Genomic DNA, 18,188 nt, shown 5'->3' on the forward strand with positions numbered 1-18,188 from the left:
CACGGGCGAAGCCGGGGCGGACCGCTAGTAAATTATAAAAATGATCTTTTTCAGATATAGGCAATATCAGTTTACTGATTCTATTCAAATTAAAATTCTTATATTAATTGAAAAGGAAATGAAATAATGATAATATATAACACAATATTAAATAAATATTCAAATTGAAATTGGGTCTCTAGCTCTCTCTCATTAGCAAAAATAAAATTAATTCTGAATTAAAAAAAATGTATGTTACATTAAAAATATATTATATTGTATTATGCTCGACTAAAAGTAATTTAGTGATAAAGCTGCCATACGAACTTGTGCCGTGTGCGATACGACCTACATAAAAAAATATTGTATCTATTTATAAATTCAATTAAAAATAACAGATAACAATTTGACCATGAGTATATCTGAAACCGATCATACATTTTATAAGTGATAATATGTAGGTATTATACGCATACTTTATATTAATAAAAATAACTACGTTAAAAACAACCGACTTCAAAAACGGATGAGTAAAAAATAAAAAAGATTTGATATTATTAATTACTAGTTATTACATATTATGATTTAGATGTGCTATTTACTAAAAAGGTTTGAAGTCGGTGCCAATACGCCCGTGCCCGTGCGTTTTTTATTTTTTACTTTTCCGTTTATGAAGTCGGTTGTTTTTAACGTAGTTATTTTTATTTAATACTTTTTAGTGAATCAAAGTTGCTTGCTACATTTTAATTAAGTCATCGAGATCAGACAAAAATGCTCGTAAAATAAAAACTACTGGGCAGTGGGCCTATCCTATAATTTTTATGGGACCAATTTGACACCATTCCGCATCAAACAAAAAAAGAATCACGTAAATCGGTTCAGAAACCTCGGAGTAATCGGTACATACATAAAAAAAACATACCGGCCGAATTGATAACCTCCTCCTTTTTTTTGAAGTCGGTTAATAAGAAAAAAAAATATTGCGTAAAAACCGTAGCAAAAACTTAAGACTTCGTGCCGCGAAGGTTGTAGGTGTAATGGGGAAAAAATTGCGTATTTCAAACCGGTTCTCTCTGCGTCCTAGACAACATAATATTTAAAATATATTTTCCTCGTTGGTCAGGTCAGTAACATATAGAAATTTTAATATTTAAGACATTTCATAATCAACAACTAAAATCGTGAATGGGGGATTTATTTTAATGGCCGCCGTTTCCGAGCTCAAATTGTTTTCGAGATGCGTTTCAAATGCTAAGCGTGTTAAATGCAAATGGAGAAGATAAATATTCATTAATAAAATTAGTGTTCATGCGTCTTTTCACACGGAACCGACTCGGCATTTTACGTAATCTATGCACGTTTAAAAAAAATAGACGTATCAAATGTTCAATGCAAATTATTTAATTATATTAAACACTAGCAGTCCGCCCCGGCTTCGCTCGTGGTACATATTTACGTTTTCTCTACATATAAACCATCCTCGTACTTCAAGGAATATAATAAAAAAATAATTATCGAAATCGGTTCAGCCGTTCTCGAGTTATGCGCTTACCAACACATTTTGCGATTCATTTTTATATATAAAGAGAAGAAGAAGAAGAAGAAGATTAAGGTCTTAATTGTATTACTACCTGTTAGAGATTTCTTTATCTACATGTAGCCACTGTGATTGTAGTGCTGACACCTTTTATAGTTTTTGAAAGTTTGTGTGAGTTTTAGATGCAACTTTTACGCTCCATTCCTTCTTCTTTCTATTACAGTTTTAAAAGTATTTAAATAGGCTACTTTATAACACTAACTAGTTAAAATATTGCATAGTGATATTTATATTGACAGCAATTAACCTTACAATGAAGGCCAGACAAAAAGTGAGGTTAGGTAAGAAAGGCGTGTCTAACATGATGTAGCTCTGGTTTTATCACTAACAAGTAGTAGAATACGCTATCACTAAGATAAGAACGATAACATTATATCACTTGCTGTTATAATGTTTGGCGGGTTTTAATCGTGAGTAAACATGAGTGACTGATTCTTGTATGTACCTACTTTTGGTAGATACTATAGTATGTAATTAACTATACTTAATATTTGTGGTTTTTCTTGCGAATCTACTATGAACTATGGTAAAGAATATAGATTATAGAATATAGAAAATTGCTTTCTTGTGGTTGTGAATCTCAAATTTCGGTGGTAAAAAAAATTGATTATGAAAGATTGCATTCCTACGGCCTACCTAAAGAAATTAATTAAATGTTTAATTATGGATTATAATGAATAATATATAATAAGCTTTGGTCTGTAATATATTAAAATATGTAAAATAGCCTATAAATATTTATATCGTATCTGCAACGTATCGTAAACAAATACAATTTTACTCTATTATTTCTTACTACATATTCATTATACATTTTATATTTTCATGAAGGTAGGCACCACAGACATAGATAGACTACGCAAGTACCGCGATCTGTATGAAAACCAAGCGTGTCATATTTTTTGTACTGACCTTGACGCGTTATGACGTCACGAGCGCTTTTTAGTGATGGTAATTTCATTTTACGCTAAATCGATTAGGACGCCACTCGCGCGGCGATTCTAGTATCGTCCTATCCCATCGAAGTAAATCGAAAGAAATCAGATCAAACTAGATCTATGTCTAAGAGGTAATTAAATAAATGAATCGTAATCGATTACTAAATCGATTCAAGACAGAAAAATGATAATTACCATAGACAGAGGAATGATAAAATAAATTTATAAACCTTTTAATATTCTAACAAGTAAACCCATTGAGTTACCGTGTACTACGTACTAGAGAGGCCATCGAAAGAAAGTAATGAAACTGTCAATCAATCAATCTTTATGTCCCGTTGCATCAATCCATTTTTCTTTTATGTTCGGGTTACTTGGAAAACTGAAAAAACAAACATAGTCTAAGCAACAAGGAGTTTTCTTAAAAAACTCCCAAGATGACACTTTAACTAATGGCGTCCATGTCATAATATTTATTTTTAGTACCTTTGTATTAAAATACTTAAAAGTTCTAGGTCAAGTCGTATTAAATGACAAAAAAAATCTATGCCTTTTTTTCTGAAAAATTGCTCCTTCAAATTATCATTTTTCTGTTCGATTATAAAATCGATTAGAATCGAGAACTGTTGCATCAAATGAACATCACTAACCACAAAATTGGACAGAAAAATGAGAACAGAAAAATGAGAAGACGCTATTCATTGCTTGTTATCATACGACGCGATCTTTACCGTGCCAAGTAAAAGCCGCAATGTATTCCGAATCATTTCGTATGATTTGGTATCCGTGTTTGTCACGATCGTTTTCCACAGATATTCTTTATTTGATTTTAAAATAAATAGTGCATATTCTGATTAGAAAATTACTTACCGGTGGAAGGAAACATCTCTGCTAACTCGGCCACTCACAGCTGTGGAGTTTCTACAGTTTATAACGGCGTAATTCGGCATTTTACTTTATTCAGCTTCACGTCTTTCCTTGGCGAACTGCAAGCGCGGACTGAGTGTAGGCCAGCGTCAAGTAAGTTTCATAATCTTAGTTTGGACACGGGAAGTACATACACTCGCTTAGTCTATCTTGATACATGTCTGTGGTAGGCACGGTACCTTTCAACTTTATTAGACAACTAGCCGCTCCGCGCGGTTTCACCCCCGTGGCTCCTCTCCTGTTGATCGTAGCGTGATGGTAAATAGCCTTCTTCGATAAATGAGCTATCTAACACCGAAAGAATTTTTCAAATCGGACCAGTACTTCCCGAGAATAGCGCGTTCAAACAAACAAACAAACAAACTCTTCAGCTTTATAATATTAGTAGGTATAGATTCTATAAAAAGAATTTGAAAAATGCCTCAAGATTTTCCAAACTCAGTAACTTCTCTTTTCGCTATTTTCTTACAATTAATAATTATCTAGGTATCTACCTTGATAGTCTGTAATACAAACGTCACTTATAAAATGTCATTTATCTTTTAAAATGTCATTTACATTAGATTAACTATTTTACATCACACATTACATAATATTATTCCACAACAAAAAAGTCACACGAAGCAACCCATAATAATTTGCGAGGTTTTATCAATTAGTTAATATAGCAAATATACAGAGAATGCAACGATATCTTCTAGTTAATAGTATCTTATCGCAAAACCAACAATCCTTGGGCCAGCTACTTGACGTTACGCAACGAGCACAGGCTATAAATAATTCTGTTACAGATTATATTCAATTTATATTCTGTGGCCGCGTCTTTTAGCGCGAATTAATTTACCATTAATTTTGACAGGTCAGTCTTTACGAAAATATTAATCGGCAATTTTAAAAACAACTGACCTTCGATACTAATAAACTCAATGTGTGAAACCTGTGTGTGAAACACATAATTTATCAATATTTTAATCGCGATATTTCAAATGCTACGCGGTTATTTGTTAGATATATTATTTAATCATCGTTCAAAAATTCAGGTCTACTTGAGATTTTAAAATTGCAACATGATTTACATATTTCATTAAAATTTATTCACGGATACATTGCTTAGAAATGAACATAATTATTATGTATAATTTATGAATAAGTCGATAATCGTATATGGCTTTATGTACAATACTATAGCGGAAATAGTTTTTATGTCCAGACCAAAGGGGATATTACTAGAATCATGAGAATGGCTACAGAGTGGCTCTTATATGGATGTTAGATGAATTTGTAGATCCAATAAATGTTTTTTCATTAAACATGAAGGTGTGTGTACAATCTATTATTTATTATGTACCTACATAAAATAATCGTGTCACAGACCACAGTGTTAGTTACCGAACGAACTCGTCTACGTCAAACGAAATGGTTTTACCGATTATAATCAAACTTTTAATGATCCTCAACATAATAAGTGTACATGAGTATTATAAAGAACTTATATAAATTTAATCAAACTAAAAAAACTCGTGCTTCAAACAGAAAAAAATGTAGGCAATTTCAAAAAATTATTTGATTTCTGTAAGGCGAGAGTAAAGCCACCAATTCAACGCTCCGCTTATGAGGCGTACAAAATAGGTAAAGCATTTACCCGGAAAATGAAACTGTTAATAAAAACAAAACAGTATAACATAATAGGTAATAAATAAATTACGCCACAGGTCGTGCGGCGTGCCCCCAGTGCAATGACCTTGTGTTGGCAAAACAAATAGTTTCTATTTTTTATTGTTTATTGCAAAATAACTATTTGCTCTCACGATAAAACACGGAATGCGTAGAAAGTTCGTAGATATCATTTGTTTTTGTTTGTCTGTGTTAATCTTAGGAACGAGTTTATACATAGGTATAAATAGGTGAGATAAAAATAAGCAATGTAAGTATGAATAAGTACCTATACGATGGAAGAATGTGTAAACTGTATTTCTTGATTTTTTGTAAAATCATGCTTATAGGTCGAACTTTTTGACTACACTATAAGCATATACCTACATATTTATATTTTACATAGAGCTATAAGCAAATAAGATTGTAATTTTTTAATTTCTTTTATATAAAATTCCGTACACATTCATCTAAAGAGATTCATATTTTGCCCCTGTATAATTTTCTTTTTACAAATATTTTTTCTTTAATTTCCGTAACTATCTCGGTAGAACTCAATACAAATAAATAAACTACAAAAAATCTTAATATTGGCGACACGCCAGTGAGAAAGCGGCTTTAGCGCAAATAAGCGCGTGCGCATCTGGTCATATCCGTTGCGTCAGTTGCAGTGGCTTTGGTCTGTGACAATTTATCACTGATATTATAAACTAGCTGTACCTCGTGGTTTTATCCGCATTTCTCCGCTCCTGTTGGTCTTGGCGTGATGATATAGCCACAGTATTACAATATATAGCGGCTATAGCCTTCCTCGATAAATGGGCTATCTAACACCGAAATAATTTTTCAAATCGAACCAGTTCCTGAGACTAGCGTGTGCAAACAAACAAACTCTTCAGCTTTATAATATTAAGTATAGAAGTATGTATAAGAAGATGTACAATATCTAAAAAAGGTATTTTTATGGTCTGTTTGTTATTGTTGATGCATTTGGTAGTGTGGGCGCCACGCCTGTTAAAAAAAAGTTATAGATTAAAATTAAATATTATGAATTTCTAATACCTATTTACAAAGGAATCTATGTCCAAATTTTTTAAATATGTTTTAAATTTATCTAACTAATTGATATGATTTTGTTTCAGGTAAAATATTTGATATCCGTTTGGAGTGAGTACTGAAAAGTGTCTGCTCTGTCATTACGTAAATACACTACCAACATATTTTAATAATAATTACTAATTTTATAATGTTCTTTCTTCTAGCCCACGTTCGAGATTAAACGAGAAATTTTATAAATCAAAACTATACTGAAAGTATAGGACACGATAAAAAAATGCAGATTTTTAAACCTATAGTTTTAATATGGGTCTGTAGAATTTATTGTATGTCACCTGAATTAAATGTAATAAATAAAATAATAAATTATTTAGTTCAGAGAGCCTACCTAACACATGGATGATAAACCCCGGATTGTCACTTGAGAACTACAAGATAGTTTATTAAGGTCATGATTAGGTATTATATTGATATATCATTTCAACTAGTTCTAGCAAATGAGCAATTCATAATATTATAAAGTTTTCTGAACCATGAGTGGTACGCCGTAATGCCACTTCTTCATGGCATGTACATCAGGCAGTTTTTAGGGTCATATTTGTCAGAGAAAAAAAAATTAAAATTGATATCATTTACAACGTACTTCTAGAGTGTTTCTAACATAATATAAAAGGCTTTCCGATCTGGGGCCGTATTTGCGATCATAATATGAATTTGCCAGTCAGTGCAATTCACGGCGTAATCTGTCTGGAAATAAGTGGTCACAATACGGCCGCTGGTGGTAACTTCTAAAGACAAAAGTGCGTCTAAAAGAGGTCTAGTTGATTAAATTTTCGAGTTTATAATACGTAAAAGAAGTACCTATCAGTTAAGTAAACCGCATCATCTAGTAATTAAGTGGCTTACTAATGACCTCCGCGATTAGGGCACACAAAGTCCAAGAGATATCGCGTAAATTAATTAACATTATGTTTGTTTGTTTGTTTTATACGACACGCAGTAATGTTGATTTTAGATAGCGATTTATCAATGGTCTAGTGAGGGTAAGATGTTTGTGTTATGGGTAAGCCATGTTCAATGTTTTGTTTAGTAACTCTTTGTCTGGGGATTAACTCAAAAAGTAATTTGATGCTGCATTCATTTACATATTTCTTTATTTTCATTCGTCATCAATAGATGGAGTTAATGAAGCAGGTTTTGTTTACTTTGGGTGTGTGAATTATTAAAATAATATGATGATTGTTGTATGTGCAACTTGAATTTATACGTACTTTGAGGTAACAAAATGCCGAGGAATTTAACTTCATAGAGGACGACATAGTTTTATTTTGAAAATTAAAGTTAAGGCCTCACTTCACTTTAACAACGTTATCGCAAAACCGAATAAGTTGTAAAATTAGAAACACTACCAATTGAATGGCATTCGTAAAGTAAACTTTGAAATAAAACCGTCCCTTGAGGGCTGAGATTTTCCGTAATCCATTTCTTTCAACGATCTTGGGCACGGCGAAGGTTGAACAATCGTTGTTTAGTTCTTTGTCTGTCCCCTTGTGGGGTGTGGGACAAGGATCTTGGGTCCTTGTATTTTTTTATCTGTGTAGTTTGATTTGTTTTATTGAGATCAGATTGAGATCAGATTAACTGTTGTTACATTTTGGTGCTCTATTAAATGCTTATGCAAGTTTTCATTAATTTGTTACTTTTTAAATTAGTTTTCAACCTATATATCTTCTTATATATAAAAATGAATCGCAAAATGTGTTGGTAAGCGCATAACTCGAGAACGGCTGAACCGATTTCGATAATTCTTTTTTTATTATATTCCTTGAAGTACGAGGATGGTTCTTATGTAGAGAAAACGTAAACATGTACCACGGGCGAAGCCGGGGCGGACCGCTAGTATGTCTTAAAAGTAATATTAAGTAACTGTACTAACTATACTATACTTTTAGCTTTCTGGCTAACATAATTTCATTTTAATTTCATATTCAATTATTGGTAAAAATTGCTATGAAAAAGCCACAGCTTTATATTAAACACGGTGCTCCACGAGTTGTAATGCCAAATAAGAGTTTAATAAAAGTGTTGCCAACTAATTGAGATAAATTGTTGGAGACACAGCAGGCTTCTCGGTCGCTAGGGCTGCCAGATGCTTTATTTTTTTAAGTTGAATAGAATTTTATGATGAATAGCATAATATCTTTTTAGTTAATAGGAAGTTCGGTTGTTTTATTTTTATTTTATGATTAATTCACAGTCACTGATTTAGTGATAATTGAGAATACATATTATAGAGGCAATCATTATTTCTATTACATTTTAAAGTCAGTAAGAAGCTACTTAAAAAACGTCTAGTTAATGTCATTGTTTTGACTATAAGATTGTTAGTTTTAAAAGTTTTACCTTTAAATGTGAAAAATTCTCATAAGTTTATTTTGATGACTGCTAGCTTCAGAGATCATGGTTTTGTACACATCTGACTTATTTTAAACTAATAATTATCACAGCCCTGAAGTATATTGTTTGAAAGATAATCAAGTTTACAATTTTTACTTGACTAGAAGAACGATTGCGTAACAAATTGTTTTATAATCTAGTTGTGGTTTTTAGTGAATTCTCTTAAATGCACCTATCCGTTAGCACCTATCCGTTTCTAGATCAATTAATGCTTTCAGCTTGCAATTCAGGTCATTTAATTTTATATTCTGTATAATTGAAGCATTAAAAACAAGTACCTACAGCCTACAATATTCTTATAGTACAATTTGAATGCATTTCTAACAAAATTCAATACTACCTTCTGGCTCCTCGTTAAGACGATACACAAAAAAAAATCCACTGCTTGGCGGGCGGAGTCTAATAGCTCGCTATCGCGAACGCGGGTGTGCGCGAAGTCATTCTTGCATACTCGCCGCGCTGCCGCTGGCCGACTCGGGACAAACATGTATGGAGTCGTCATACAGTTATAATATTGTTATACATTTATTCAATTGTTGATTTATTGGTTTTATTTTCTTGCTTATAAACAAATAATCTTCTTTCCAACAACTACTTAGACATTATTAATAATTATTATTATTTCGTAATGTTTACTTTATTACAAAATAATAGAGGTTATAAATAATCTTTAAAATAACAAAAAATATTGTTACTCTGAAAAAATGAAATGGTACTCAATAACGCGGACTACTGAATTGATTTAGATAGAATTTGATGCTGACATAGATATTACATCATGCCCAGAAATGAAAGGTACTATTTCTGAAAGAAGTTATAAACCCTAATTCTTCTCAGTCAAAGTCAAGAGTGGAAGATATCACTAATACAGTAAAACTGATGCGATAATAATGTATTATAAACATTAAATTAAGTTTACTTTCTAACAACAAAAATACATAATATTAGCTAATGTGAAAGCGAATCAACCAATCATCCCACAAAAATGAAATGTGCACACAAATATTCATCCAAATCGGTTCATGTCATTAGGAGGAGTGACTGCAGCGCCATCTTCCGGGCCCAATTGTGTTTCCAGATCACCCAGGAACTCAATTTAATATACATACTTACACAAAATTTTTCGAAATGAAAACTCACATTACTATGTAAATATGAATATAAACCTGTTTTATTACTAAGCAATTTCCCGCACAGGTGTAGTAAGTATAAATGAAATAAATATCAACATCAAATTCTTTATACAACATACTTATCTACCACCTTCTAAGAAATGTAATTCTTGAAATTATTTCGTATTTTTTTTAAATATAATACTACTCCAATGAGCTCCTGTTCCATATTATGTCCGCCATACTTCCACTAAGTTCACCATGATTTTTTATTTCTTTGCACTTTGTTGCTTTTTGCTAAAAATGGAATCATGCGATAAAACCAGTAGAACGTTGATAACATACATTTTTGACTGAATAAAGGTACTTACGAAGGAGTGGGTTCACATTGTGAACAATCAGTGGGTTTATTTTCCTTCTGGATTCCGGATTTCTGAAAAGATTATCTATGCTATAAATGAAAATATCTTACACATTCGTTATGTACTTAAAACAGGGGTACATATCAAACATCGTCTATAATACAATTATCATCAAATTTAAAATAAAACCAACTTACTTCATTAATTTGTTCCAATTGTAAGCATTCTTTTTCCTCCAACCTTTTATGTTTCTTCTTCTTATTTTCTTTATTGTCCCCATTTGTCTCATTTTGTCTTATCGTGTTGTCACCCTTTTTTACGATTGCGCGAGCGACACAAGTTCCCCGTGTGACGGCCGTAGCGGGAATGACTCGTGCAGCGATCGGGGTAGGAAGGTACAGGGCGGCTCTCGCTATATTGGCTGGTCGCGCGCTAATTTCAAGTATTTCTTGTTTATTTCAAAACCATCGCATATTTAAAAATTCTAAATCGGTAGACGTATAGGTTGTATATTTTATAGTTAATATCCAAAAAGTCGTAACTTTACGTTTGTTATTTTGAAGATGCCAGAGATTATAAAAAAATAACAATGAGAACTTTGTATTTTTTTTCTATCGAGAAAATATCATGGAATCATGTTTCTAAAACGGTAGACGTATTGTGTTACTATTGAACTTTCTTGTCAAGAATTTTCATCACGACAACTTTAATAATATAAAAATTACGAAGGTTTAAAAAGGGCCGTAAATGTTAGAAAAATTAATTCATCACCTTAAACTGTAAATCCCGCGAAAGGCTCAATCAATCGCGATGCATTTCCAAAGGTTGTCTGGCACAATGACGTCATAGCCAACGTGTTTGCGGTTAACTATATGTAATTATAGGTAATTACATAAATACTATGTTTTGACTCAGTACGCGTCCGACAGCGGTCGATAGTGCACGTGTGTGTTAGTGCATGTAACGGATACTCACACAGATACAAAACTGGTATGTGACTTTACTTGGCAATGATTAACGGTGATACGTATGGTTATAGATTTGTAAGTGATTCCTTGGTTTTCTGTTCTAGCTTCAATTGGGTTGAAATGCTTTTATTCAAAGTCTTTGGCAAAGTTTGGAGGTTTCTATCTACTAGTTACTAATTAAGTAAATAGCTAGTTAACCAAGTGCTTTGATTGATTCTCAATTCTCATATAGGTACCACTTAGTAAAGACAGTAACATATAGGTATACCTACTTGTATACCTAGAAAGACACCTTCTAGCTAAACCGAACTATCCTATGGATTTTGTACATAAACTGTTCTTTACATATTTATGACATCTTGTTAGTTATTCTGTTTTTCCCAACTATGAAATTAAAGACCATAAAAATCGGTTCCACTGTTCGTGAGTTACAAATGGTGTAATAAACATAACTTTCTTATAAAGTAATTATGTTGTAAAAGTTAAGAAAACTTCTAAAGGTTTTCATTTCACGTGGGTGTATAAAGTTTATTTCTTAATTGCTATTTACGTTGTTATTATGACAGGCTTCTTGTTTTAAACGTAACATTTAAGACTTGGGGAAGTCCTTAATCCAAGACCCGTGATGACTAATACAGCTAAAAAAAGAGCGTATGTGTGCTCGGCATACGTGTCAGAAGTGAAACTTGTCAAGATTCAAAGATACCAAAATCGTCGCCCTACTCCATGACGTGACAGTATTTCCATGACGCGACCTTGAAATTTTACTCTCAACGTGCCTAAAGAAGTATCAATTCAAAAATTTGCAATGTCTTGCCGGTTTGTCTCTACAGAAACTGCTTTCCGATTCCGTGGTAGATGCCATATTGGTGTTCATAAAAAAAGAAACAAAATTAAAAGTGACACGTGCTCTTTGAAAGATGTTTACTTGAAACAAACAAGGGTTGACAATACTTGCACCTGCCTTTTTGTATCATAGCAGTTAGCATATATATAATATGTTTGTGTTTAAAGGGTAACCTCTTTTTATCAATAGCTAAAACACTTGATAATAAAAATTGCTATAACACCATTTTAGAAGCGCTTTTGAATACTCAATATATGTACAGTAAATTTATAATTAACCATCATAATTTCTGCTCGGGTCCTAGTTTAGTTAAATATATACAGGGTGTCCCACTATAGGTATACTAAGCGCGAAGGGACTTGTAGTTTTGCATACACTGATCACGTAACAAATACTTTTTTTTGCTAAATTTTTCCTTAAAATCTATGATTGCTTCTCTTACTTCGCGCAGCCGGCATATACCGCTTCGCTAATGTGAGCATTTTAACAATAAAAACATAATCTTAAAAGATAGCTCACGTGCGGGTGGCAAAGTAGGGCGGGCTGCTTGTTAGGGGTACACATAGAGATTTAAGAATTCATCTATTTGAAAAAAAATGCGTCTGGAATTTTATAAGTATTTTTTACGTACTCAGCGTATGCAATATTATAACCTCCTTTGAGCTTAGTATACCAACGGTGGGACACCCTGTATAAGTAAGACGTTGGTTCCAATATAACCTCTATCAAGTTACACCCTTAAGGCTCCATACTGGATAGGTTTGAGGTAGAACTTTACTTTCCCTTATTCAAGGCCAAGGACTTCCAATTCCTATATCTTATTTCATACTTCAAGTGAACAGTTATGTATAGGAATGCTTTCCTTGTTAAGTGATGGTTTATACTTTACTAACTATATATGTAGTTAACTAGTTGTGCCCCGCGGCTTTACCCGCATTGCTCCGCTCCTGTTCGTTTTAGCGTGATGATATTATAGCCTATAGCCTTCGTCGATAAATGGGCTATCTAACACTGAAATAATTTTTCAAATCGGACCAGCAGTTCCTGAGATTAGCGCGTTCAAACAAACTTACTTATAAGTAAGTTAACTTAATTATAAGTATAGATTAATAACTCTTTAATGCTAGAGATTGATGTAATCGATTTAACTTCTGAGAATTATATAATTTGTGTAAAAACAGTACAACAGTATGTCCGTATGAAATGTTTACTTCTGTAATTACCTTTATAAAAGTAATCATCTAAGAACGAAGCTGTTTACTCCAATTAGTTCATTATATAAATTAATATAATTTTATAAACATCATGTATTTTGTAAACAATATAATTCCCGTTTGAAAGGTGGGAAGAAATCCGATTATAGCCGTTAATTTATAAGTCTTTGTACACCGTAGAATGTTCGAGATGTTTTGTTAAATATTTCATATATTGTATTGCGTGTTTACGGTGTTTTGTGGACCCTGAAGGAAAATGTTCAACATAAAGCAATTTCATACAATATATTGTTTGAATTTTGGTGACCCGGATCGGATTACCTAGATGTTTAGAAAGAGAGTTTTCGTAAGTTTATATAAATAAATTAAGTAATTACCCATTAAAATTTGCAAAGAAAATACTGTTTTCTAATTTTCATGTGTTTTGGAACAAAACATACTCGTATGTAGAGTTTGTTTATCAGTTTTCATAGGACAAAGTTAAGTAAGTTATCAGGTCTTAATATATAGGATATTATGAAAACAACCGGGAATATTTATATTTATTAATTTTCTTATTTACTTATAAGCATGGACGTATAAAAAAAGACGGACGGTATATCGCCTAAACATTGAGTGAAGCCTAGTAATGGCGGCGAAACACCCATGTGTGTGTGCCATGTTGCCATGGCAACAGCTGTGTTGATGACAATGGCGGCTGTATTTTTTTCTATAAATTTTGCCGTAATAATTTTGTCATTAAAACATAAAAGGAATAACTTGCTTCCCAGTGGAATGTAATCCCTTGTGTTTTGTTATTTAAAATTGTACTGTTGCGACACCATTTACCACGCAAGACGGCATTTTAAATATTTTTTGTGAAACAGTGACGCAGTTAATCAGTCGGTAGTTCACGACGTAATGGCGGCCGACTAGCTTACTATGGTGAGAGTGTGTGCGTGTTTATTGTCTTTACACGATCGCTAGCTTACTATGGTGGCTTCACGTTGTTTGTTCGTAATACGGTGTCCGTCTTTTTTTATACGTCCATGCTTATAAGTTATAATCTTCTTATAATAGTAGTAGACGTTGAAAGCTACGGTTGCTAGGCAGCGAATATAATCGATGAGATTTTAAAGCGCTACCTACATACTCTTAAACTTAGGCCATTAATTAATGAAATATTGGTATAGAATTTAAATATTAAATACGCCCATATGAATATAATCATAAATCTAGGTACGCGCATAACTTTCGACTGTACCAAATTCATTATTTTTGGTTTAATGTTGTCAGACCAATGTTTGTTAAAAAAATGCAAAATTTTTAACAGGCCAAAGTCGCGGCGCGGTGACTGCGGCGCCAGTAAAAAATTGCAATAAATTGTATTAAGAAATGTTATTATATTATTATCTTGTATTGATATTTGATGAGCTGACGGTTATGCTCGCGTGGTAAAATGTAAAAACCAACAATTTATTCCAGGCTATAATCTATCTGTATATCAAATTACAACGAACACGCTTCAATTGTTTTTACGTGAAAAGGCAAAAACCATTTGCAGCAAAAACTTGCGATTTGTAAAATTGTAGAAGAAATAGAACCGGCCTTAGACTTAAAAAAATTGAATACTATCTTCTGAATATTTCTAAGTCTTGCGTGTAATATAAGTACTTGCACTAAATAATGATCATGTTCACTGTATAACTTGAATTACTGTTTGCATAATGTTCAATCTTCATTCATTTTTTGTTAAAGGGTAATTTATACTGTTTGTTTTTAAATTACATAGGAAAATAAACGTTTCATGGCTGAACGATTTTGTATTGAATTATGTATTTGGCTTTTCTTTCTGGCACTACCTTTATATAGTCAGTTTTTTGTGAAATTGGGTGTACATATTTTCTTTATGATTTTCAACACAGTCGTAATCAATTTAATTGCGTTGGTACATAAAAAGATTTCAGTTGTCTTTTTTTCTATTCTTTGCAAATTGCTAAGTACATCATCTATGTAGGTACTACATGAATAATTTTCGTAACCTAGAAAATAAACTGTAAATCTATCTAAAACTACTAGCTTACTGCCCACACATAATTGCTGCACCATGCTACAGAAAACAATACCATAGCCCAATATAGTCAATATATAAAACAATACTCCTAGTCCCTGTCAGGTTGTACTTGTTTTTTTAATACCAGGGACTCCCTGATAAGTGTTAACTAAATTAGAACAAGTCGACCTAGACGAGGAGTCCTTACCGCCAATGTCACCCCAATTTTATTGATCTGTTAGAACCTCCACGTCTTGTATTAATTCAGGTGTTTGTGAGAAATACTAATATTCAGATAATAAACAAGGCACGTATGGGATAGGTGATTCTTTGAACTAGACTTCTTTTAATAAATTTTATTATTTTATTCTAAAAACTAGCTTACCGCCCGCGGCTTCGCCCGCTTTGTCTAAATCCAAATAAATTATATACTAAAACCTTCCTCTTGAATAACTCTATCTATTAAAAAAAACCGCATAAAAATCCGTTGCGTAGTTTTAAAGATTTAAGCATACAAAGGGACATAGGGACAGAGAACGCGACTTGGTTTTATAATATGTAGTGATGATTACTTAAATTCAGTTCTGTTATTATCGATTTTCCTTACAAGTTACAAGTATGTTATGCTATGTATCGTATTTCCTAATAGATATATTATATTTTTTCTTTCCATGTGATATAGCATTCAACACCTCTCTCTTGAAAGGCAATATCTATCAAACAGGCGACTCTTAGAACAATTATTTTATACAATATAACGCCCCAGCCAATTATCAGTAATAACAATAATCCTACAAAAAATATTCTTAATATTACTAAGTATATTTGTATTCACACATGACTTCCTAAACGTAATTCATTGCCCCAGAGGTGATTATGGAATCACAAGCGGATGCTATAATTGAGTTGTAATTAGTTGGGGGACTGATGTTACACATTTATTGGAAACTCGTTATATTATTATCTTATATATAAAAATGAATCGCAAAATGTGTTGGTAAGCGCATAACTCGAGAACGGCTGAACCGATTTCGATAAGTCTTTTTTTATTATATTCCTTGAAGTTCGAGGATGGTTCTTATGTAGAAAAAACGTAAATATTATGTAAAACGGGCGAAGCCGGGGCGGACCGCTAGTTTGTAGATAAAAACACGAGCAAAATAGCGTTATTTCTCTGAACGCTAGGAAATTGTTTTAGGGAATTTATTTGAATTGAATTCGAATGTTGAACGTCTGACGTCTTGCCGTGAGCAAGGTCATGGACAGTGAAGTAAAATTTAAAATAATGATGAAAAATTCATTGTTTTGAACAACAAGTAACAAAACAAAGCAATTGAATTTACAAAGCGGTTCAATGTGTATAAATCGATTTCAGTTTTCATAGACGAAACATAAAAAAATAACTTGTAATGTCATACGAATAGATTTAAATACAGCGAGCTACATAATATATCCAATTCGTTTTGTAGTAAATTTTGTAAATAGATTCAGAAGATTACTGGTGATACAAATTACAATATTATGTGTATTTATCATTTTCCTGTATGTTTTGAATGTAATGTAATATTGAATTATGATATTGTAAGAAGTTAGTAGATATATATTTTTATGAATCGCATCCCTTTTCACAAACTTTGCACATTAAAATCACGCTTAATATCAAACGTGACGTGTTAAATTCCCGTCAAAATAGCAAACAATCAGCCCAATTAATTACGTATATTTACTATAATTTAACCACAATATGCAAACCATCTCATAGTTTTGATAACAATTCGTCGACACGCGTCACCAACCGCTTCGCGGTAATTGACTGATACGAATTAATTAAGAGCAATTATTGTATACTTTATTATAATGGAGCAAGGTTTATTATTGATTGTGTGAATGTGGGTTTTTCTCAAACCGAAGGTGAACCAGGGTGCGTCAACTACCCTTTCATTGAGTCATTAGAGCCAAGGCCGGATTAAGATGATTGGTCTGGTCTATCGATTAATTAGTCTTTTTAAAGTATTTTGCCTCGATATGGTCCAGGCGCGGTCCCAGCGTGACATTTTGGGGGGGGGGGGGTCACACAGCTGGAAAGGTATGCATCCCCCCCCAATCGTACTCGCCAAATACGTGTAGGAGTATTACTGGCTGGTAGAAGTATTACTGGCTGATGAGAATTACATCGGAACGAGATTTGACAACTGTCGATCTGGCGGAGCGTCGCGTCGATGGTCGGCTGCAGACGTTGCTTGGTTACAAACGAAGAACGGCTAGAGCACCACGTTTGCGACGAATCGCTATTGTTCCGAGTAATCTTGTGCATTGTTGTATCGAAACTAATTAAAAGCGATTGATCAAGTGATTCCCTAATTACTAGCGCATAGATTTGTGCGATTACATAACATTTGTTGTAACATTGATGATTCATTTGTTTCCACCAACATTATAATTTACTGAAGATATGGGTGATTCTGATGATTATGGCCATCCGCCATAGTATTCAATAGAAGTGATAAGCAAAAACTTGAGTAAATTTCTATACCTTTTTTTACTTATTTTTAAATTTTACAAAGAAAAACCGGGCAAGTGCGAGTCGGAAGCCGTTAGCTGCAAATTTTCGCTAATTACGACATTTGCAAGGGATTAAAAACAGGTTTAAACAGAACTTTAGATGTGCGAGTGACTCCGATTCGCACTTAGCCAGTTTTTTTTATATTGTACACATGTTGTACAACAGTATAAGATTTTTTTTCTATTTTATCGAGTACGATTTTGGGGGGGGTCATGTCCCCCGTTACCACCCCCCTGGGACCGCGCCTGATGTGGTCTATGGATTCGTTGTTATTTGTTACAAAATCTATGGTCATGTTTGTTTATAAAAATAAGTCGAATTCGAACATTGAGATAATATTACTACGTATGGAGGAGACACCACGAACAAAATCTGTGCGCCATTTTTTTGCTCTAAATAAGTTTTAAAAATTATTATCTCGTTAGGTACTTACCGATGAAAAGTTATGTTAGTCACTTTTCCGTATTATTTGTGCAATATCGT

The 18,188-nt window shown here is 32.9% G+C and overlaps 1 protein-coding gene and 1 long non-coding RNA gene across 6 annotated transcripts in view; one reads left to right on the forward strand and one right to left on the reverse strand.

Moving 5' to 3' along the window:
* NFAT (nuclear factor of activated T cells 3) overlaps nucleotides 1-18,188 on the forward strand; it is an 87,682-nt gene that overhangs the window by 20,076 nt on the left and 49,418 nt on the right. Inside the window, exon 1 of one of the 5 annotated variants that reach the window (XM_089708856.1) lies at nucleotides 10,976-11,071. The exons of 3 other annotated variants lie outside the window; for them this stretch is intronic. The gene's annotated coding sequence lies outside the window, so the exon portion shown is untranslated. Of the gene's footprint in view, nucleotides 1-10,975; nucleotides 11,072-11,100; nucleotides 11,125-18,188 lie in introns of those variants that run through there. One more of the 5 variants, XM_089708862.1, reaches the window with a different exon arrangement.
* LOC149490854 (uncharacterized) lies at nucleotides 9,832-10,853 on the reverse strand. Its single transcript, XR_016317406.1, has 2 exons — nucleotides 10,091-10,853; nucleotides 9,832-10,016 (listed from the first exon to the last, which is right to left on the reverse strand). It is a non-coding gene; the product is annotated as an uncharacterized LOC149490854 (long non-coding RNA).

The sequence above is a fragment of the Colias philodice genome, chromosome 2 (genome assembly GCF_061535455.1).
Source record: "Colias philodice isolate Cphi_HAF_F1 chromosome 2, ilColPhil1 Martin Lab GWU primary, whole genome shotgun sequence".
NCBI lineage: Eukaryota > Metazoa > Arthropoda > Insecta > Lepidoptera > Pieridae > Colias > Colias philodice.